The 23,253-nt window shown below is 37.0% G+C and overlaps 1 pseudogene across 1 annotated transcript; it reads left to right on the top strand.

Moving 5' to 3' along the window:
• Positions 1–10,321: 10,321 nt before the first annotated feature.
• Positions 10,322–22,850, top strand: LOC113106037 (corticosteroid 11-beta-dehydrogenase isozyme 2-like; annotated as a pseudogene). Its single transcript, XR_003292443.1, has 5 exons — positions 10,322–10,814; positions 17,345–17,557; positions 19,469–19,654; positions 20,783–20,920; positions 21,658–22,850. The product of XR_003292443.1 is annotated as a corticosteroid 11-beta-dehydrogenase isozyme 2-like (transcript).
• Positions 22,851–23,253: the final 403 nt, after the last annotated feature.

The following is a 23,253-nucleotide window of genomic DNA, read 5'->3' as shown; positions in this document are numbered from 1 at the left end:
AAATTCTCTAGCCTCCTCCATAATATTTTGTTCTCCACTTGGTTTATTTATTATAGTCATGGCTCAGATTTAAATAAATCAGTGTGGGGGGGGGGGGGGCAATATTGTAATAGCCATTCTTCAGTATAAAAGAGTAACATGTTTCTTCTGTAGCCTTTTAATCTATGTTCAGGGAAACATATCTTTTACCACACCCTTGGGAGTGCACAGAACTGTCCATCACAACATAATTTAGTCATAATATGTATGATAATCGCTCTATATGAATACCTGAAGAAGATATTCTTGTCTTTTTTTTCACTGCCATTAGTATTCACCGTGTTATTATCTGGCAGTGTGTAAACTCTGTTATATTCCATTGAAAAATGTAAGCCATAAGTAGCTTGACAAGTTGATGACAGAATTTTCTTTATGTTGGAATTGCCCTTTCAAGACGTCCATCATCTTTAACCTACTTTCCATCAGTAAGAACTTGGCTGGCTTTGTATATACAGTTACTGACTTAAAGTTGTGGGGGCGAAGGAGCGAAACGCTTTGTGTTTCCTCACTAATGTACCTCATTAGTACAATATCCTAAAAGAATGCAGCACTTTATATGCATTAAGGGTCGGTGAGTCTGAAAACACTGGTAACTAGGACATGACACACTTATTAACTGCAACTGAGTCACTCTATGTGTGGGAGTTTTCAAACAGCTGCTGAAGCAACAAAAGATCCCTCTTGACTCAGTAGTGCTGAGCAGCAACATTATTACTCAAATAAACCCATGCTTCTATGTTTCTACAACAATGTTTAGTGCTATAATGCAAAATATTTCTATAATAAAATTAAAAGGTAAAGGATCTGTAATATTCGTTTTTTTATTTATGTGTGCTTTATATTACAATAATAAAAAAAAGTTACTTCACACTATGTCTGGTCTGGTTCAGCTAAAAAAAAAACAGATATCAGAAGACTACAGAGAACGGTATCACATGAACAGTTAAATGTTCAACCACTGAGCAATTAAAGTATGTGCGATAACCTTATGTATCACCCTACATCGTAGTACATCCCTACAACTTCTATTTTATTAGATTTTTATTCTATCTATAGCACGCCTGTACATACAATTCATTCTTTGTTTGTGCTTTATTTATATGTATGTATGTGTATTTTATTTGCATCTTATTTTTATTATCTGTTGTTGTCTCTGTGTACGGGAAGCTTGTTACACTAAAACAAATGCCTTGTACTGTATGTGCAAATATACTTGGCAATAAAGCTCTTTCTCAAAGCACTGCCTGAGCCAACTATGTAAACAGCCGACGCTTCATCAGCAACCGAAAATCTTCCAGGAAGCTTTTCCTACAAAGGGAGACCTTGTCCATGGTTCTCCAGGGGATGTTGCCCTAATTTTGGATGAAACGGGACTAATAGTGATCATTATCCAGAGACATCCGATGTGAGGCCTGGGCTGAATTAATCCAAAACAAAGCTTTCTTTGGCTTGGCTAATAATTTGTTCCTCAAGTTTTGTTTACATTGTTCACGAGCAGCTGAAGGTTGTCAACTGATGTGGTGAGAAAGAGGGAGCGTTCTGGCCTGGATTGTGGCGTGCAGTGAATGTTGTGTTGAGAAGCCAAGGACTTTGAAATCTTTGAGTACATGGAGTCTGTAGGTAAGCGGGCATGTCAAGGCCTGGTCTGTTCTCATTCTGTAATATTCAAAAAGAGCTATTGCTCACCTGATTTGTTCTCCTTCCTGGTTCTTTTTGTCCTATAGAAAAAATGATGTCAGAATGGCTTATGGCAAGTGTTGGCCCTGCTTGTCCACATTATTGTGTTTGTATTAGTTGCCCAACCTTGACTCTCAGAATTGTAGTCCTATCGTAGTCCAGCAGCAGCCCAGATGAATAGACTTAGAGCATGTGTTTGATGGCAGATCATGTTTTTGGACAAATTTTGACCCTTGCAAGCTGAAGCACAGATGGTACGAGACTGAGGAGTGAGTAGATTGTTTGAAGTTCAAGCCCATGCACCATATGACTGAGTACAGGCATGTGAGTGTCAGTGCACATTGGATATGCATTAGGGTTTCCTGGGATCAGGAGATTTCAAGAGGAAGGAGGAGGCATATACAGGTTCACTGACCTGGTTCCTGTTTAAACTGGAAGGTGTTTTTATAAGATTTGTATAAATTCTTTTAATAAGTTATGACTAATTGATCCGTTGCAGAGGAAACAATCCAGGGTGTAACTAAGACATAAGAAATGCAAGTGGTGTCATTTTTCTGCTTCAATCTCTCTGAGATGCACAGAAAGCAATTGTCTGTATGTGTGTGTGTGTGTATCTGTGAAAGTCGCACAGATTGCAGAAATTCCACTCAGCCAAGGAAGGAGGTGGTGGGGGTATCAGCGAGTGGATTCTTATAAACACTTAAGGGAAACAATCCCAGGGCTCCATTTCACAGCCAAGAAAACCAGCACATGGTGTGAAAAGTAATGCTTTAAGCATTATGAACACATTTGAACCCCCTGACTCGTATTTCTGGCAAAGACATAATGGAGGCAGACAGCATGTGCGAAAACAGTCTAATTCTCAATCCCCATCAACAGGAGATATAAGAGAAAGAGAATGCTGTTATTATAGTATAAAGTACTGTCAGGATGCATTAGTGAAACTCTGATTTATGTAAAACCAAATTTGCATTTAGAATAAGCACGCTGTGTTCAGTTCTACTGGGCACATTTACCTATGACTTTTTCACAAACTCTTATAATACAATTATAAGATATAGAAGTAAACACAATACAGTATTTTGATCAAATTTACATGATTACACTTATAATCACAGCAATTATTATAGTAAACTATCTGGGTCTTGCCCATTTTAATCCCAATAAACAGGCAGGTAAACTCTTGCATGTTTTCCGCGTGCCAAAGTGCACGTGTGCATGTGGTGTACCCGAATGGTGTGTCATGCATGAATATAATGTAGTATATTGATGTTTGAAAACATTGAAATGGAGACATTTTAAGAGAAACACTGATAAGAAAGATAAAAAATAACCTCAATTCACACACTCTCAGGTACAAAAAAGTGTCACTGAGGCAGTACCCTTACCAGAGGTATACCTTTGTACCTTATTTACCCCAAATAGTTTGCATAATAGTAGCCTACATGTACTATCAATAACAGCTTTTGTACCCTTTTTTTCTAAGAGTTAGAAAAATTGCATGTAAACAAAAGAGAAGAGTCGTGTCACATAAACATCTAATTGCAAATAAGGCTTCCTCTGATTATTGGAAATAATCATATTATTTGTGCACATGTAAACATAGTCTATGTTCTTATTTTGTTCCAGTACAACCCTGATAAGGGGTAATTGAATGGAACAGGTCTTGTGCTGCCCAAAGCTCTGAAGATCCAAAGCTTAAAAGATTTGGTTCTTGTTTATGATTTCATTTCAGTCACGTAAAAAACACTGAGGTAACAGATTGTTTTTGAACTAAAATCCGTTTCAGCAGAAAAGGGCATGAGAAAAACTCTCAGGGTACAAACATTCCTTAAGCATCATAGCAGGTGTTTGTGTTTTCCAGAAATCCAAGAGTATTTCTATGTTTGACGGATTTAATTTGGGCACTGTTTTTGTTCAAATGGATTATGACTTAGGTAATTACCCCCCTGTTCTCAGTGACTAGCTGTGTTACTCCAAAAACACAAACTGCAATGGTCAAGTGATTGCATGCCTTCTATCTTTCTATTAATAATTTGTTTATTTTCTGTATTTTAAAACATTTTATTTTTTAAATGAAAACATTCATTTTGTTTTATTTAATTACATGAGATAACTGCATTCAGAAATGTTATGAAATACATCATATTTGTTTAAAGAATTAATTCAAACGTAATGTTTAAAATAAATAAATACATAAATAAATAAAACCCGAACTTGAATTATCAGTGGCTAAAATATTTCTGTGAATACTTCAGGTAAATAGGTCATAGTGGTTTTAGTTGACTCAAGAGGTTGGGAACCCTGTTATTATTGTCTCATTATTTCTAATCATACATTATTACTGAAACAAAGGTTATTTTAATTAAAGATTATTTTAAAATATAGTTAATAACCAAGACTCCAGGATTTGTCCTGTATTGTACAGAAGAATAAAGATATAACAAATAGTACAGCAGTGCACAGTGTGTGTGACATAGAGTTTTACAGATTTAGGGACCAATTAGATAGGATAAAGCCAGATGCATCTTGAAAGATTTTATTATAACAATCTTCTGCAATCTAAACATTTCAAATGCAGTTAATCTGTAACTGGATTATTTATTTTAAAAAAATCACTTTCATATTTATGACAAATTCTGTAATGTTTTCTGTGTCAAATCATCCGCTTGTGCCCTAGAACAGCCCTTTTGTTTATCTGTGTAAGCCTGTGCCTTGGGATTGATCCCTTTTCAGATTGTGTTCATATTTTTGCACATGATGTGCTTAACTTACTTTTACTTAGTCCAATTACCAGGCTTTACATTTCACCAAATTCACATCCTGGGAGACATGCTTGGAGGCCAGCTTGCTTGCCTGAACACACACTCAGATTGTTCACATAAGGTCTTTCTCGTTTACTGTACATGCAAATGTAGAAAACAACATAGGACAAACTGAGAGATATAGATTCGAAAGATATGAAGCACACATAACTATGAGCAGAGCTTTTAAGTGAGAGAAAACCCCAAATCAGGATTGATAGAAAGAAGATAAAGGAAATGGGGCAGAGATGAAAATGGAATGAGGAACACACAAAAAAAGAATGTTTGTTGTAAAGATAGAATGTCGCAGCTTCACTGTGTAACATTTAGTACAGAATGTGTTGCAGTAGCAGATGATATCACATTTTAGTGTGACTTTTGTGTTCATTTGGGGAAACTCATTTGTTTTTGTGCATCATTATGCTTGTGTGAGTTAGTGTGTGCGTGGTGAGGGGGTCTGCAGATTGTAAAAGTTGTGCAGTGTTTGGCAGATGTCCATTATTTACTCTGCTGTATATGTCTGACAGATCCTAAGAACATGCTGTCCTGGGAAAGCAGTTTTATTTTTCCACACATCTCTCTTTCTCACTCTTCCTTTCTTTCTCTGTGTCTGAGATGAGCAGGGAGCTGAATCAAGTCTTTGTTCTTAGCCTAAGACACTGAAGAGGATTATCTATATGAAGGAGGTGAGTCTTTTCTCTCCGTGTTACTCAGTAGCAAAGCTCCTACAACCAAGGGCATAGGTAAACAACTACTTTTGCTAAATAAAATGAAATCCCTTCAACAACTAAAAAGCCTGTTAGAACACAGTCTTCTACATTTCAAGCTTTAGCTGTGTGAATTGTTGTTGTTTTCCGAAAGCACTTTTTCATTAACCAGTCTCATCATTCTTTGATGCTACTTTTGTCCATTCCGGAGCTCTGCATGTCTAGCGTAATGTACATTCACTTGAGACTCCAGTCAAATTAGTAGCCTAATAAACTCTTTAGACGTCAAGGGTTGCATCATAAGGTCCATCATGTTGACGTCACATCGCCAACCAAATGCTATGCTTTATCCTGGTAGCCCCTCTAGTTTGTGAACAGTGTTATAAAGTAAAACAAAGCTCTTTTCATCAGAAAGATACAACAGCAAAATAAGATGATTACAATATATTCAGTTTCAAGGTCATCCAGGCACCTGATCTCACCCATTGTCTTGTAAGTGTCTGCTCTTGAACACATTGCAGTAGTTTATTAACAGAAAGGTCATATCTACAGGCAAACCAAAATCATTTACTTTTGCTGAGAATATCACAATATTCAGTAGCAGCTGACTGGCTATAAAGGTACAGGTATCAGTTTCAGGTAATAATTGTAGTTTGTTTTAGCTAAATGTCAATTACATGCATTTTGATTCAGTTAAATGTATAAAATAATATAAGGAGAACTATATCTAAAACTATGATTTGTGATGTAAAAGGAAAGGGAAATTAATGTCAAAGGCCGCCGAAATGTCCTAAAGAAAACTCTGCTTTGTCAATAAAGTGTTGTAATCCTGATGGGGTTGTGTAAGACGTAGTTTACTCAGGTGTATGAGCGTGATTTCACCAAGTACAACATGTTCCTGGATCAACATCCTTGTCAATCAGAATTGAGATATGACTTTTCAGGAAATATCTGTTTTAGGCTTACAATCAAGGTTAGGTGCTTCTACACCCTTGTTAATGAGCTATCATTTCCCACTGATTTTAGGAATAAATTATGGGTAAGGTTAGGTTTAGGAGTAGGGATTGGGGTAAGTCTATATTTTTGGACAATATTTTTGATCCAGGATCATCAAAAGATGTTGATCCAGGAACATGTCTTACTTGGCAGAATCATGTATACTGTATGTTCTATAGACCTTCTCAACCTGAATGATAGTGTTACCAATGTTACTGTAAACAAGACCAGGCTTATTGAAGTTACTTTACCTTCTGACTTAGTTATTGTGTTACATATGAATAGGTACACTTTTTCAAAGCACTAAAAAAAATATATGGCTGGTTGTTTTAATATTGTGTGTGTAAAGAACACCTGCAGAACTTAGGAACACCTGCAGAACTTAGAGAGTTGAACTGAGAGGATGAGGTTTTAGTTAGGAATGTCTTGCCTGTGGGTTCTTCTTTCCCATTCAGGTCCTTCAAGAAGAAAGAAGATTTGCATAACGGCTGTTTTGTCATTCTGCTATATGTAAATGAGATGTTTTTCAATATAATGGTTTGTCCCTTTCCACTCTTTGTTTCTTCTGTAAACCTATAGGTGCTGATGAAACTAATCTTGGATACATGTTATGGTGCATAGATCTTCAAAATGTTGGAGTAGAGCAATATGCAAATTAAAATGAATGAAATATTCAATATCACTTTGGCACATATATCAGTACCACAATGTCACTTTGCAAACTCTATAGATAAAAACTCACCACAGCAATCGAAGTAAACATTTTTCAAAACTCTGTCAAAGGAAAACCATTTTGACTTTCGTTTAGAGGGTTTAAAAAATGAAACCAATGATCTGAAATCAGTGTCTAAGTGATTATTATTTTACAGAAGGAGCAGACATTAAAACATTGTTGGCAAATGACCTTCATGCTTGTTCATTCAGGGCTGTTCAGAGTTTCCTGGACCTGTCCTGGAGGTCTGGCATTTCCAGTCTGAGGAATGGTTTTGATCTTGACCCCACTTAAATGGCACTGAGAGTTGACCATTGACCCCTGCCCCTTGGGTGGCTTCAGTTACAATCTGTTACTAAAGGGAAGGATTTTAACACCTTTAAACCTCTGTGAGAGAGAACCTGCATCAGAGCCTTACTCTCTGGGTTAATTTCTGTCTCTGTTATAATATAGAATTTATTGCTATTAGAAATGAATCAGATTTAGCAAGTGATGATGGAATGAGATTATGAAATACTGCAGGATCTAAAACTCTGTGTGAGATGGAGTTTTTTTTTTAAGCACATAAGGTCTTCTCTTGCCAGTATAAGTCTAAGAATAGTGAGTTTTAAAGGCATCGTCAAAAAGAGTTACTTTTGACTCAAATTGACCTCAGGATTATAGATTGACACAGAGGAACCATCTTGATCTTGCTGTTCAGTGTATTGCGATGTGTTCCAGCTAAAAAGTGTTGCTGTTCATTTTTGATATATGGCCAGTTGTTCAGCCAGAAGACCAAGCAACAGCCATTTTCATTGAGTAAAGACCTCACAAATTATTATAAAAAATTTGTTTCTTTCCTGATTTGACCTATTGAAAAAGGGAGCCAGGTGGTCTGTAAATCTATAGGCAGCCGTATTGCAGGAGTCATTGGGTTCAATGCATGTTAGTATAACAGTCAAGGAGTATGAAGCCAGGTGCATCCTAATCACTGCTCCCTCGTGATGTTTTCAAATTCCTGGTTGATAATGCACCCTCACAAACTCCTAAACAAACGCTTATTTGTACATTAACAGCTTGATAAAATTCAAACTCCTTCCATGAAATGTCATTTAGAGAGCGCTGAGTCTCAGGGTGCAAAGTAGAAGTACACCTCCTTTTCTTATTGCATAGCAGTGCAATATCCCGACACACAAGACTTGTACGACAGCATTCCAAGAAGGATTGTAGTTATTCTGAGGGCAAATTTTTAGGGTCATTGAAACAAATACATTGGCTTTCTGTTTCACTTTACACAAACATACCTTAAATTAAAGAAAACAAAAGCCCAGTAACCACACGCATGTCTCTTGAAACACGCGTTTTAAAACATTTTATTTGTCATGTAGCTATTGATACTTTCATTATTTTTAAACATTTTTTCTTGCAGTTCTTTCAATTTGTTCAATGTGCTCAGGTCACAATATTTCCTCCCGATTCTTCCATCCGCAGTGATTTGCAGTGATAGTTTTACAGCTCTCTATCGCCCCCCATGGACAAACAGTGATGGACTTGAGTAGGAATATCTCTTCTGTGAGCTTGTAGATATGCAAAATCATACCAACACTGTATTTAATCATGCAGGTGAATGTTTAAAACTATTTCCACCTTTATGTCTTAATATTAACATTATTAACACTTTTTTTTCTCTCATCTAAAGTGCAGAATTACTCACAAGCAATGTGTAATCACAACCTAACATGTTACTGCCTTATTAGGCATTCTGTACCTATAATCATTTTCTAAAATGACCTCTGGTGGAAAACACAGAACCCATCAAAATCATAAAAGTTAGTCTTTGTGCCAAAGGCTGAATGAGTAGCATGTGATGTGATCACCATATGGCAATGGTGTGGAGCTTGTGTGGTACAGGATTGAGCAGCGGTGATATATAGGTGACTGACAACATGTTCTGTGACCTCCAGAGGTCATTTAACCCAATGCCAAGAAACTGTGAACTGTACTGCGTTCAGCACACCATCAAAGCAAGTGTGTGCAGGAAACATCTTAACTTCTGCGTGGGCGGGACTTAGAGGTGAATAATGTGGTTTGGAGTTTGTATCCTCTGAGCTGGATGTAGGAGGAACTCTATAATTTCTTATTGCGTACTGTAATTAGACAAACTCAACATGACTCACTCCATGGAGGGATGGAAACTTCGAGAAGGAGAGGTAAATTAAGATAAACAGCAAGCCTGTGGACACAAGAAAGGTGTATGACGTGTAAAAGACAGAACTAGGCTAAAGATGACATGAGGTTCTGTAGAAGCTTATCAGTTCAGGAATACATAACACACCTGATGAGGAATTGAGGTCAATGTAGGTGCCTCACATACCCCCCCCCCCCCCCCCATTTCTCCATTCATCCCTCTTTCCCTTAGTTCCTTCTTATACCCTTTGATTCTTCTCCTTTTTTTAATGTAAAGGTCAGATTATTGCTCTTAGGATTTATGGTACTGTTGATGTTTGTTATACAGCTCTTAATGTTTTTGTGTATGCCGCAGTGGAGCATGAATATACAGGTGTCATCTGAAGAAAATGTAAAGGTGATCTTAAATAGCGATATATTTTTTTGTGATATTATATCATCATCTTGGACATTTTGTCACATCTTAATATCTGCATTTAGAAGCAGAGTCAGCGTCCCTGTAAATGAGATCTTTCTCTCCTCGTTGCACACACACTAACTGCTTTTCATCTGCCAGCAGCACTTGTTGTCCTGTTCTGCTGCTTCTTTTTGTACATTCCTGTGAATACACATTTCTTTAGTGTAACTTTGAAAGGAGCAGTAAATTAGACCTGCCTGGCTGATGCCAAAGCACATCAAAGGGGTATTTCATGAATTAATCAAAGAGGAAGGAAAGTCACATGACGCAAAGCCCACCACACGTGCGCGTGAAGAAACCCACGTACAACACGTCTAGTACATCCAGTGACAGTGTGTAACTGATACCTGCACTTCAAGTCAAGTCAGTTTTCATTTTTGCAGTGCACGTTGTTCCAAAGCAGTTTTATGAAAAATGACAGTCTAAAATTCTATAAGGTTCTTTTTCAGTTTAGTTTAAAAAATGATGTCTTTGTCATATAGCTATATATATGTTTCAACTCACAATTCTGATTTCTAACAAAAGAAAGTTATCACAAGTGATTGTTGAAGCCAAACAAAATGAGCAAAAAGGTGAAAAAGACATGAAGAGCACATGCCTTGTTGGAAAGGAGACAAACGTATGTATGCAGAGGGGGCTGAGCGTGGGGGGTACGAGAAATGTTGCAAAGCTTTGCCCATTGGGCTTTGATTACATCTGCTTGAATATAGTCCCTCCCCTCTCCTGCAGAGTACACTATATATACACACACGCAGAGAGACGGATCTGTTCACTACTCTGAGTTGGAACGTGTGAGATCTGAGTGTAGCCTGCCTGAGCTCAAGATTGTAGGGAACCGAGTAGGCACATGGTTGCTCATTTGTAAGTGTGATCCCACTTGAGAAAGAGATAAAGAGAGAGACAGAGAGAAAAGAGGGAAAGGTGCCAGAGTCAGTGTAAGAGAGACAGGGAGAGAGTGTAAAGCATTTCCACCTGTAGTACAATGGAAGACTGTGCAGTGTCTTTCTGGATTTACATCGGAGTGATGTCCATCCTTGCTGGTGGAGCGGTGAAGAAGTTTCTGGCATTCCACATCGGTGCCATGCCCTCAATAGTGGTATGGCTTGGTGCCACTCTGCTGGTGGAGAGACTGTGTACCCTGTGCATGCCTGCTGTGCTGGCAAGATTGGTCCTCTGTGTGTCCTGCTGGCTGTACTTTACGTGGGCCACCCCAAAACCCCTCCTGCCAGTTGAAGGCAAGGCTGTCTTCATCACAGGTAAGAACAAACAAAAGAAGTAGAACAAAAACATAATTTGTGCATTAAATTAATGGGCGAGTGTCATCGTTTAGTCTGCATTTATAATTAGTGCTCAGTGTCTTTTTTTATTTTTTATTTGTATCTGACTCAGAGGATCATTATGTGTTGACCTGAAATGCACGTGAATTGATAAGCAGAGATTGTACAAACACAAAAGAAATGTAGGTCATGATGGGTGGATTCTGTTGTGCAAAATTGCCATGATTATATTATGATTGCTGTTGTTTTTGTGTCTAGTAATTAAGTAACTTTAAGAGGTTAAAAGAGAATGTGTTCCGTCTGCATTGTGACTGACAGAACAACAAATGTGTACACTTCTTGTCAGGACATGCTGTGATTTTGTATGGGAAGTCCCATATTAATTAGTCACTTCTGCTCCCTAAAACATACTGTGTCTTATGCCTTATGAATATCCTGTACTTCTACCCATAGACCATATCTACCTGAATGTAATTTTCAGCTCACTATCAGTATTGGCCCACATGGAATGACTTAAATGATATTGGTCCTGTGCCTTTCTATTTAAACTAAGCCAAGTTTGTGTGGTATTTGTAATATATGCATTCTGATTGACTTGACAGTCTGATATATTATGTGTTAACCTCTATTGTGTTCTGCCACTGAACTAGAGAGTACTCTAAGATGATTTGGCTTTTTCTTAACTGGCTGAGCTAATCTGATTCTAAATGAAATGATCTTATGCAATAAAACTGCAGTGTAAGCCATAAATCATATCAGAGAGCTGCTGTGTTGTACCTGGTGATTAAAACTCATTTACAAATTACAGCTGTATTTCTCCACTTGCAGCCTTGTAAACTGCTTCTTTGTGTGCTCTTTGAGACTTCTGCAGTTATGGTGAGTGTACTGCTTTAAAAGGATTAAAAAATAAAATCTGTCATCATTTACAGTATTCACTCTCATGTCGTTCCAAACTTGTATGGCATGAGGGTGAGTAAATGATGACTGAATTCTCATTTATTGGTGAACTTTTTTTTTTTTTTTACATACATTGAACATTTTGTCCAGTCACCAAGATTTTAAAAACATTTTCTTTCTCTTTCTCTTTCTCTTTCTCTCTCTCTCTCTCTCTCTCTCTCTCTCTCTCTCTCTCTCTCTCTGTGTGAGGCTTATTAAACATACAAATAATGTTCAAATTCAAGTCCCATAAATGTAGAAAGTTTTATAGTTGGGGATGGGAAAATATATCAGATATCAAACAATAAATAATAACAATATCCAAACAATAAAAGTCAATGGAAAGTTCTCACTATAGAAAAGCCTGTATGTTTGTTTGTATGTATGAGATCTGCAACCAGCAGTACTTAAAATATAATCTCACCAACACTGTGGAATTGCTAGTTTAGACCTTGAGGAATAAAGGCAATTATGTGTTGATTTATTTGACTAAGCGGGTTTAGAACTCCTGTTTAATCTGGATCATAAGCTCCTTCAGAAGCTATGTACTTCATTTGCGCATGTATATTTTAGTTCAGAATGATTTCTTGATCCAATAAAGCCCAAAGCAGCCCTAAACACTTAAACAATTGCTTGATTGCTAATTATTCGAATTATTATTTTATGCAACTAAGGCAAACCACAAAACTATATATATGTGAATAATAAATGTATCCCACTTGTTCGTCTGCTTATTGTATCATGAGCTTTCAGAATGAAAATGGACTTCCATTGGTTCACTTAGCAGGGCAAGGGGTTAAGTTCAGTTGGTTACTCCAAGGCAGCTTATGTCCCTTTGATGGATGTGGGTTTCTCAGAAATAACTCATATGGGTTCCTTAAATCCCCCAAAGCTGTCTGCTGTCTATTGGCATGGTAACCAGCAACCCAATCAACTCCTTTCATTACTTGTTTTAATTAATACTAATTATAAATTAATAATAATTAATAGGCTGTCACAGGGCACACTACTTGACTGTGTTTTCTTCATTTTCTTGTCTTTGTTTTTTTACTACCAATTAGCATATAATGACATGGTATCATACTTTTAAGCAATATTTCTGATGGACATTATGTTTTCTTAAATGACTTTTTCAGGAGTCTCATGCCAAAAACCAAACGAAAGTGGAAAACCTGTAAACCTCTTACTAAGCCAGCAGAAAGGCACAGTCAGGGCATGAATTGCTGTGAGGCAGGGGGTTAAGGTTTCAAAATTGGCTGAATACACAAGCTAAAGTTGTTAGTTTGGAGAGAGTCAAGCTGGAAAGATGCCTATAGACTACAAGGCCAGTACACCTTGTACATGTTAAACACCAGTTTTGGGAATATAACATTAAAGTGTGTTGTTCACTTTGCCTACTAACCACTACTAACTCCCAACATGTAAACATCTGTAATCCCGAGTCCTAATTCATCTGTTTCTCAAAGAATGTTTCCTTTCTACATAATGAAGCCGGCTTTCTTTGATAAAAAAAGTTTTTGTTGTTAAGGAGGATTTCCATAAATTGCCCAATAAAGGGAACATTTACATTCTCTGTACATAAACCAATGTTTTTATAAGAAATTCCTTCTTTTAATTTTGATGATATTCTGTAAATACTGCATAGCTTGCTAAAACGTCTGTGTTCACATCTTGCTTTCTCTCAATTTCACATTGGCAGCGAATCATGATGACTGAACTAAGCTGTGATTAGCACCAGGTTCTAGAAGCATGAAGGTGTGAACTTCTGGTGTTAAATAAACACACGCTCTCATCTCTTCATCTCTCTGCACTAACGCTTGCTCCTTCTGACTATCTCCACTCAAGCTGTGGAGATCTGTAAGAATCAATCAGCCTAATTCGTTCGGAATCCAGCATTTCTATGAAATGTTTGACGTCAGTACGGATCTGTAAATGAGCTATTAAGTACCAATTGACATTAGTCTGTATGTGAGCTGAAGGGCAGGGGAAATCTGATCACTTAGCATGAGGCACCCTCCATTGTGTTTACATGCTGAAGACAGCAGGAGGAAGCACGATTAATCCCACATCATTCAGAGACCTGAACGCGAGCCAAACAAATGTGAGGTGAAAGATGTATATGCCTTGGTCCCAGATATTATTTAGAAAAATAAATCATTTATTTAAACACAGTAAAATATAAATAATTTATTTAAGCTACTTGTACATGTATAAATGTCATATAATCATATATTTTTCATAGTTTTTAATTATTATTATTTTCTTATATTTTGTATATACTGTGGTACAAAATCACACTTAAAAATATTAATAATAAAATATTACTTAATTTTACTAATTTGATTTTATTTTGATATTTGATTTATCTTTCTGGTTGCTGAATCTTTTTTGATTCCAGAGAGCTGACTTTATATATCCTGTAAACATGATCTTGAGTAATTGATTTGAAAAATAGAAAGGCATACATAAAAGGGAAGTTCTAAAAGTGTACATTTATTTGTTTGCAGATACCAATTGATTTGGTAGTTGGCATCTAATGCAATGGCATTCAGACATTTTTATAGGGATAATTCACCCAAAAATGAAAATTAAGAAAGCACTCTGACCCTCCCATAGACAGCAAGGATCAGTTATGAGAATAGCTTTTGTGCGCAAAAAATAAATAATAAAATAATGACTTTATTCATAAATTCATCTTCATTTTGGAGAGTATCATATACATAAACAACGTATGCTGTTCCGTATATGTACACTGTACGCAGATACATTGTTTACATTGTTTACAATTTGATCTAATTGTAAACAATGTGTCTGTGCACATACATTTCATACATTGTTTATGTATGTGATACTGTCCAAAATGGCGTTATAGGGTCGTTATTTATTTATTTTGTGTGCAAAAAAGTATTCTTGTAGCTTCGTAAAATTATGGTTGAACCACTGATGACACATGGATTATTTTAATGATGTCCTTGCTAAGTTTCTGACCCTTGATCATGTTAGGATCCTTGCTGTCTATGGGATGGTCAGAGAGCTGTAACGACAGCTGGTTTGTAACGACATGAGGGTAAGTTATTAATGACAGAATTTTTTTCTGGTTTCATGGTTAACTTACCCCTTCAAGTGATGTAAAGGTTAGCCTGCCTCGTTTCTGTTTCATTGTCTCTCTGTCAACCACACTGTTTCTTGTTTAGCTCTTTTTCTTGCTGAGGCTAGGGTAGTTCCACATATTGCCTCACTGATCAGCACATAGTGCCAGTACCAACTGTTCTTCAGGCCCTGTGGGCTTCACACTGATCACATGTGTGTTTGTTGAGGTGGGGAGGGGAGGGGGAGTAATTCAGAAGTGGCTCATCAAGGCTCTGGCAGGCCTTTCCATTACCCAATGTCCCTGGAACAACACCAGAATTCAGGCCAGTTAAGTGTGGGATGAGATATGAGATGAGATGAGATGTCTAATAATACATGTTACATAACAACACACAGTAAATATTTGGAGGAAAGGGTAGGGGAGGGACACCTTTGGCACTCTCGCCATGCCTAGTTAGTCAAGTCAGGTGAAGAGGTTAAACAGTTAAGGAAGGTTTAAGTGTAGCATCATGAGGCCAGAGTTCAGAGAGGATTCACTTGGCACAAATGCACGAGATGTAATTAGACCTCAAGCTATACTCCACCACCAAATTCCTTTATCAGATATTTTTTTCATGAAAAAATTGCAAGAGAATACACATGTTTTTTTTGTTGTTTTTTTTTTTTTATCTAGTACTTCAGTTGGAATGTTGCATCAAAAGCACAGTACAGGCATTTTTCAGGGGGGTGAATATTCACAGTATGGTGCCAATTGTCTGAAATTTGGCATACTGGATGTGACTTGCAAAAACATCAGAACTAATATGCAGATTTCCCTGTGTGATCTTTTTGGCTTTCACTCATTCATTTTAAATGGAAAGTGCTAATTTTTCCACGTAGTTCCTAGCATTACTTAAGAAATAGAATTACCAGAATTAGAGTGATCAGAATTATCCGGAACCCTCTTAACTACCAGCTGGGCTGGGAATAACTGACCTGGGCAATATTAATAAAAGAAATAAATCAATCTGAAGAGTGACAATAAAAAGTTAAATCGCCAGGTAGGTGCATTTATCTAAACAATGGCATTATTTATGAATAATCATAATCATCTGTTACTTTTCTTGGCTCCCCCATCTCAATCCCCATTCTAGTGCAGACTCGACGTGTTTATTGAATAATCGTTTGTCTATCTGTTATGGATTACATACTAGGAAGGCGAGAGCACAGCTAGTGGTCTGACAGATATGTGTGTGTCCTGATAAGACCTTGAGATAACATTTGCTCTAAAATACAGAGGTGTGATTGTGTGTTTGTTCTCCCTGTACACTGAGTGACTGCTGTTATCATAACTGGTGTATAATTGTTTGCCAGACATTCACAAATTAGAGGTGAAATGTGAGGCCACTGACCTCTGGACAGTCTATAAAAAACTTCACACATCACTGTTTTATTATTATCTGTTTTTTTTTTTTTATTATTGTTTACAACTTTGACTTCTCTGCCAAAGTAAAGGAGCGCAGAATTGAATAAGTTTAGTTTGGATGGAAACAAAATTCCTGACAATAATTTTTAAAAGAACAAAGATTATGAGAACTGGCACTCACAGAAAACTTTAATTTCTAAAGCCCAGTGGTTCAATTGTGTTGTAGACCTCACACTGAAAAAAGTATTCATCCCTTTTGTTTCCAGAATCTGTAGTGTACTGTCGCTCAATTCCAAGAACAACTTCCACATCAGTGGAAGGAAAAGCACTGAAAGTCTGCTGTTATTCTACTATTTTTTTTTTCTTCTGCATGTTGGGGGTAAAGTTATTGTTGGCTTATAACATTAACTGAACTCAAATTACCCTCTTAAGTATCGGATGTTACATTTCCTTATTAATGTGTTGTTCCTTGCCTCCACTTCTATAAATGCATTTGTAACCATGGCTGCATTTGTTTTTAACACACTTGAGTCCTGATTTGCATTTTTAACATTTTTGTAATAGTGCTCCCAAACCACAAGGTTCCCTGGGACGGTAAGGACATTGTCCTCAAATCGAAGGACGCTAACACCAATATCTCTTTATGGTGTGTAATCTAGTAAAGAGATAACAGAGTAGTGTTTACGAGATTGATGAGCCACACTATCAACTTGATATGGGGTGAAGACTTTATGTAATTGTGCTTTTGTTTCCTGTTGTGCTGCTTTGGTTTTGCTGAACTTTATAGGTGTTCAGAGGTCATAGCAGTGATTTTGCAATACGTTTTACCAATGTCAGTGATGCTTCTTCCAAGTTTTCAATGCTGTTCCAAAAAAAAAGTCCTAAAACTGGCTTAAGTGTTCAAAAAATGAATCCAAAACAGCTATTAGGGTCATGATAATATTGATGTGGTGTTGCATAAGACGCCATTTAAGTGTAATTACTGTTGGATTTTGCCAAAATGTGAGCATTTAGAAAACTTTTTTGATTGTAATATGTTGGCATAACCGTCTCATGTTTCCCTCCACTGTCTCTGTAGGTTGTGATTCAGGGTTTGGTAACGCTACAGCAAAACGGTTAGATGCCATGGGGTTTGAAGTGTTTGCGACCGTATTGAACTTGGATGGAGAGGGAGCCAAGCACTTGCGCAGAGTCTGTTCATCACGCCTTACCCTCCTTCAGGTAGACATCACCCAGCCTCAGCAGGTACAGCAAGCCCTGCTTGACACCAAGGCCAAACTTGGTATGAGAGGTGAGGATTTACCTTTGAACTATGTCAGAAATAAGCACACATAATCACATTCCAACATGGTTGAACACAATGAACCTAAAATACACCTGTATGAGTGTTTGTATATTCTGAAAACTGCCAGCAACTTTCGGTTACCCTAAATGAACTTTAACTAGCTTATGGTTTCCATTAACATTTCTGTTGAACCAAATCTTGGAACCATGCTGCCAACAAAACACACCATTGGATAAGTACGTCAAATAAATCAATTAATTTGTGCTCCATAGGCAATTTCAGCAGTGCTGTTTATTTTACAGATTTAGTGTAGTCAGGTATACAGGTGCTGGTCATTTAATTAGAATATCATTAAAAAGTTGATTTATTTCACTAATTCCATTAAAAAAGTAAAAACACGTATAGTATATTCATTCATTACACACAGAATGATATATTTCAAATGTTTATTTCTTTAAATTTTGATTATTATAACATGCAACTTAGGAAAAATCCAAATTCAGTATCCCAGAAAATTTGAATATTGTGAAAAGGTTCAACACTGAAGACACCTGGTGCCACACTCTAATCAGCTAATTAACTCAAAACACCTGCAAAGCATTTTAATGGTCTCTCAGTCTAGTTCTGTAGTCTACACAATCATGGGGAAGACTGCTGACTTGACAGTTGTCCAAAAGACGACTATTGACACCTTGCACAACGAGGGCAAGACACAAAAGGTCATTGCAAAAGAGGCTGGCTGTTCACAAAATAATGAATGAAAATAATATACAAGTTTCAATTTTTGAATGGAATTAGGGAAATAAATCAACTTTTTGAGGATATTCTAATTTTATGACCAGAACCTGTATGTGTTTTTCATAGTCTGATAGTAGTAGTTTTTTTTTTTTTTGTTCGTGACCAACGTGGATGTTTAATCTCAGAGAAAGTGTTGGGAAGGGGAGGGGGTGGGGTGGAAGGGTGGTGCATAGTTTGGCAGTACATCAAGGGGCTGTTTTATTTTCAAACATACACACCACAGCGCCAGGTGGCTCATTGACCAGTCAGAAAAAAATTGTTTTTCCATGCTCCTTTTTTCAAATCTCAAAGTCACCAGTATTTTATTCTTTATTCTCCTCAATTTAGATGATAAGCTTAGGGGAAACTTACACATTACAGACATACCTATATCACAAAGAGTTTCTGTAGATTTAGTTTTGTTACCCTATACACTCTCCAAAAGAAGCTTTTCACAGTCACGCCATAACAGAACCATTTTGGGTTCCCCAAAAAAATCTTGTGAATACTTCTTTAAAAAGACAGTAAACCATTTTTTTTTTTTTCTCGTGTGAAGATCCTGTTTCCTTTACAAATAACCATTTGTGCAATCGAACAGTTCCATGGATGGTAAAGGTTTTTTCATGGAACCATAAATACATAAATCCCAATAACTTTATTTTATTTATTTTTTACTCAATATCTATGTGCAGTAGCTATGTTTTTAACAGATTATTTGAGCCCTTTGTTTTTCTCTCCTCTCCCTGTTTCATTTCTTTTTTTGGTTGTGGGCATTGGTTTCCAGATTCTGCTAATATTTTACTATTGATCAAACAAAGGTTGAGAGCATTGGTGAAAAACATTTTGCAGTGCTGCTTCAGTAACTGTCACTTTAGATCAAACTAAAAGATAGATATTAGATATCAACTTTAGATATCAAACTAAATCAAAGAACAATTCATATTTAAAAAAACTACTTTAAAATGCTAAAAGAGCATAATCAAGCTTCAAAAATTATAAAATTAACTGTGGTTCATTAATTTTATATTTCAGTACTCCCAGTACTGTATCTGTTAAAAGAAGCATCTTTGTCGTAATTACACCATAAAACGTAATGTAGGCCTAACATATATTATACTGTCCATGTTTTCTTTCCTCTAGATTTGTGGGGGCTTGTTAATAACGCTGGATGGTGTGTGAACATTGGGGATGTTGAGCTCTCACTGATGTCCACCTACAGAGGATGCATGGAGGTTAACTTCTTTGGAACACTCAACGTCACCAGGACCTTCCTGCCACTTCTCAGACAGGCTAAAGGCCGGATTGTGACAATCTCCAGCCCTTCAGGTACTGTACACACACACACACACACACACTCATGTGAGCACATAACCATCCAGCTAGTGCACTTATACAGATATTATCTATCCAAGCCACTCTTCTCAGTCTTCACTACTAATAAAAGAGATAGAAAAGAAAGAGTCAGTTAAACTGTACGTATGATTACACTTTTATGAGTGTTTTCAGGTTCTTGTTTCAGGGCTAAATCTAATTAGAAGTCTCTTTCTCTCTCTCTTTCTGCCATCCACATAAAGCTGCCAACGCTTATAAATGGAGCTCTGTCCATCAGATGTTTATTTTATGCCTTCCATCTGGCTTCATCGCACCTAACCAAACACTAAAGGGAGTCCAAACTGTAATCCAACTGTTTTTCTTTCTTCTCAAGTGTCCACTAACAGTTTCGACTGAGAGCAGCTCTCTGCTCAAGCTCATGCTAGAATTCAGTCGGTAGGGGAAATCTGTGTAATTTTAGTTTTGCCTGGCTCCCTTGATTTTATCTCCATTTGTTTACTGCCGTTGTGCCAAAACAGTGTGATACTCTTAAGTAACAGCCTGTAACGATGGCGCACAGCCCTTTTAAATAGAGATGTCTCCATCGGTGCAGTCTCCCTGTAGAAGAAACCAATAGGTTTCAGCTGTCACGAACAGCAGATGCTACTGTCACAATACAGATGAACAGTCATTCTCTCAGATGGGCTTACAGGAGGCCTGTTATCTTAAAACATCCCGTACATCCTCCCAGTGATTTGAACACAAGCCTTTTCATTCCGCAAAGCCTTGAGGCAAAACCACACAGTTTATAAACAATCTGCAGTTAACCTGCACAGGGCTATTTGGTTTGCACTGTTCACTGATGATTGTCCCTGGCTACAGTCCAGATCTTTATTACACCTTCAATGAATGACACTCCTCCCGCTGTCGAAAAAACAGCACAGTTATACTTCTGGTATGTGTCCCATAAAACTCATCACTTTGTTATCACTGGTTCTCAGGCAATGTGACAGATTTGAAACAGTACTGCGGTAGCTCTTCTTACATAGTTTTTACAGTCTTTATCCTATCAACCAGCTCATCAAAATGTTCGAGGATGTGCTGTGGTGTAAATCGTGATTAAGATATCTCTGTTTTCTGCAGGTGAGCATCCCTTCCCTTGTTTGGCGTCGTACGGGGCTTCAAAAGCTGCTCTGAATCTTTTTACCAACACACTTCGTCATGAGTTGGAGCCATGGGGTGTCAAAGTCTCCACAATTTTACCCTCTGCCTTTAAGACAGGTGATTAACATGTGAAACTAAGTTACATATACAGGTTCCAAAATATTGTATACTTCTAGTTTGATGATTCACTTGTTGATTCGCTTGTCAAGGCGTTGTAATTTGATGAAATTTAGACTTTCCATTATCATAAAAAACACAGTTTAAGGCCACTCATAGGGACCATTTGGTGTATAAACTTCAGATGACCCTTTTTAACATCTAGTTCATTGAACTGTTTATAGATTTTAGTTTATAACAAATTGCAAATTAAAATACAGGCAAGTAGTGGACCATTTATTTCTTCCCCTTCTACACTACATTATTAAAAATATGAAACAAAAAATTTATTTAGTTTTATTTAGGTATTTATTATTGTCAGAAGAAGAAGTTTTATTATCGGACTCTTAATAAAGCACTCAAGCATATTAAGCAAAGACAGCACTGCTGTGTCCTGGTAAGAAGGCGCATCAGCTATTCTAAGACAAATGAGTTGCATCTTGAGAGAAAACTGCCACGTCAGTTAAGTTCTCATTTAAGTTGTTTATTTACATCTGAGCCTCAGGGATCTGTCAGGTTGTGAGCTGACATTTGACTCCTTCTTTACACACCGACAGAACAGATAGTTCAAATAACTGAATAAAGTGTCCCCAGGCCACTGTTTATGTCTCCAATCTGTCCTGGACCGATTTCTTCATGTCCCCCACATTCGTCGGTTCATGTTGCATCACACTCTCTGCCATTTCCTTGTCTTGCAGGGCAGAGCAGTAACACAGAGTACTGGGAAAAACAGTACAAGAACCTGATCCAGGACTTGCCTCCAAGCCTTCTAGAAGAATATGGAGAAGAATACCTGCTGGAGACCAAGGAACTGTTCCAGAGTTATGCAAAAACGGCCAAAGAGGACCTGAGCCCTGTCATCGACACCATTGTGGATGCCCTCCTCTCTTCTCAACCCCAGGTGCGATACTATGCCGGGCCGGGTTTATCGCTCATGTACTTCATCTGCAGCTACTTGCCTTTGAGCATCAGTGACAGATTCCTCCAGAAACTCTTTGTACAGAAGAAAGTGATGCCTCGTGCCATTAGGAAACAACAAGGCCTGAGCCTCAACGACAATAACAACAGCATAAAGGAGAACATGAATAACAGTAACAACAACAACAGCTTCACAAAGATTATCAATTAGTTCTGGTAAAAAGTGTAAAGCCATCCATTAGCACCACTAATGTGATCTACTTATAGAGATATGTTTCCAATGTGTATACTCTACTTTTCTCATGTCTTCATTTTGTTGTATATATTGTGTAATATGTTGAGGGGATCACTGAATTGCACCAAATCATCTATGGCAAACCCAGTGCTTAAAAGGCAGTTGACACTCATGAGCATAATAAAAAAAAGAGGTCATGCCCACAGGCCATATTATAATTAATAAAAGTTCTCAGGTGAGGCAAAATCCAAACAGATAACATAAGGTTTATGCATTTCTCAGAAGACATAAATTCTGGGTGTTCAGCACGGAGACACCTTAATTGAGTTTGGTGTGAAATTTCAGTTTCGCTAAGGCATGGAAGATCATCAACAGCCAAACACCCGATACTGGACCGAGAGGCTGATGATAATGTTACTGTGATCAAACCAGGGTTAAATGTGGTCAGAGTGCAACATAAAGTAAATATTGGGTTGTTTTTTTTTTTATTAGTTTTTTTTTTTAAGTGACCAATGGGCTGAAGTGGTTCCTAAAGTCAGAAGTCCTTTTTTAAATGTATTGTACTCCATAGTTTTGCATTTGTTATATTTGCTTATTTTTTCCATGTCACATTGTTTGGCATATTTAAGCCATTTTGTTTTTAGATAAATCACTTAAACTGTGAATTTTATACAAATATGGGCGAAAAACGAAAAAAAAAATTTGTTAGTAGTGTATTAAAGATGACTTTTTAAATAATCGTCCTGTGTGTTTTTTGTATTTCCTGTCAGAGAACATGAACAATGGCTCCCTTTAGCTGGTCAAAGATCTTAGTGAAAGTTTAATGGCCTTCTCTAATCGCTGTACTAAAACCCAGCCACCCACTACTGCTGTGTTAATTAGCAATTGAATGTAGCTATGCTAATTGCAAATTTCAGTTTGTGTAATGAAACATCTTACAAGCCAGATTAAGGAGAGCTAAAATAAAATACAATAATAAATAAAATTGTTGATCTTTCATTGCAATGCATTTTCCAAAATGTACAGTTTAATTTATTTTATATATTAACTAGATAAAATCATTTTAATATTTCATTTAATAACATAATTAGAACTATAAGACTTTTTTTTTTTAAGAAAATGAATACTATTCAGCAAAGGT

This window comes from Carassius auratus, chromosome 7 (assembly GCF_003368295.1).
Source record: "Carassius auratus strain Wakin chromosome 7, ASM336829v1, whole genome shotgun sequence".
NCBI lineage: Eukaryota > Metazoa > Chordata > Actinopteri > Cypriniformes > Cyprinidae > Carassius > Carassius auratus.
The sequence above is the reverse complement of the archived record's forward strand: the minus strand, read 5'-3'. Positions and strand labels throughout refer to the sequence as shown.